Source organism: Jaculus jaculus, chromosome 4 (genome assembly GCF_020740685.1).
Source record: "Jaculus jaculus isolate mJacJac1 chromosome 4, mJacJac1.mat.Y.cur, whole genome shotgun sequence".
NCBI lineage: Eukaryota > Metazoa > Chordata > Mammalia > Rodentia > Dipodidae > Jaculus > Jaculus jaculus.
The window spans coordinates 127,344,098-127,345,723 of NC_059105.1; the positions used below are offsets into that span (position 1 = coordinate 127,344,098).

General features: G+C 36.0%; 1 non-coding gene across 1 annotated transcript; it reads right to left on the reverse strand.

Annotated features, from left to right (window-relative positions):
• Positions 1 to 827: 827 nt before the first annotated feature.
• On the reverse strand, positions 828 to 931 carry LOC123460410. The gene has a single exon (XR_006636975.1). It is a non-coding gene; the product is annotated as a U6 spliceosomal RNA (small nuclear RNA).
• Between the last annotated feature and the right edge of the window lie 695 nt (positions 932 to 1,626).

Sequence of the window (1,626 nt, forward strand, 5' to 3'; positions counted from 1 at the left end):
AGTTCAATTCCCAGGACCCATGTAAGCCAGATGTATAAGGTGATGCATGCATCTGGAGATTGTTTACAGTGGCTGAGGCCCTGGCATACCCATTGTCTCCCTCATCCCCTTCCTCCCTCTTTCTCTCTTTCTCTCTCCTTCTTCCACTTTCTCTGTCTCAAAAAAATACACAAATAAAAAATATATTTTTACATGCTTTAAAAAAACTAATTCAAACCCACTCCAAAAATGGGTAGAGAACTGTGCAAAGAGGTCTCTGAGGAAGAAATGCACATGGCTAACACACACTTAATATATTCAACTTCCCTAATTATTAGGGACATGAATATTAAAACAACTATGATATTCCACCTTACCACAGTAAGGATGGCAATCATTAAAAAAATCTAACAACAACAAATGTGTTGAGGATGTGGGGAAAATGGAAATTCATCCACTGTGTGTGGGAATATAAACTTGTACAACACTTTGGAAATCAATATGGAGATTCCTGAAAAGGATGAACATAGACCTAGCAACAGATCCAGTTATACCCTTACCAGGTGTTTATCATAAATGCACCAAGCTTCACTACAGAGATATTTATTCAACAATGTTTATAGCTTCTCAATTCATTATAGATAAGAACTGGAATCAACTAGTTACCCATCATTGAATGAACAAAGTTGTACATTTACACAATGGAATTCTACTCAGGACTAAGAAAAAAAAATGATACAATGAAATTTGTAGAAAAATGGGCAGACTTGCAACATATACTCAATAAACTCACGCAATCACAGGAAGACAAATGCTGGATAGTCTCACAATGTGTATACGAACGCATGAAAAATATGCAATGCTTCATGGATTTATGTGTTGTCCTTGCACAGGGGCCATGCTAATCTTCTCTGTATCATTCCAATTTTATGAGTTTCTAGTTTTATATTGAGGTTCTTCCTCCATTTATAGTTGACTTTAGTGTATGATGAGAACATTAGGCCTAATTTTGTTCTTCTTAGTTTGTGTTGAATAATCTGCTGTAATTCTGATGGGCTTGTCTTTGTAGGTAACTTGATTTTTCTCTCTAACTGCTTTCAATAGATTTTCCTTGGTTTGTGTGTTTGGTAGTTTGATTATAATATGACGAGGAGAGGTTCTTTCCAGGTTTTGTCTGGGTGGGGTTATAAAGGCTTCCTGTATCTACACTGGCACCTCTTTCCCAATTTGGGGGAAGTCTTCTTCTATGACTTTGTTGAAGACGCCTACTATGACTCTAGAGTGGAATTCTTCTCCTTCTACTATGCCCTGAATTTTTATATTTGATCTTTTCATAGTGTCCCAAATATCTTGAAATTCCCACTCATACTTTTCTATAAGTTTGTCTTTCTCTTTGTTGGACTGTATTAGATCTGCCACCTGGTCTTCTAGCTTAGATATTCTGTCCTCACCTTCATCCATTCTACTGGTGAGAATTTCTTCAGAGTTTTTTAATCCATTAACTGTGTTCTTCATTGATAGTAATTCTGACTGTTTTTTCTTTATTATTTCTCTTTCCTCATTTATGTCTTGTATTGCCTTCTTTATTTCATGAAATTGGTGTCCTGCATCTTCTTTGATTCCCTTGATTTCCTCTTTGAGTTTCTC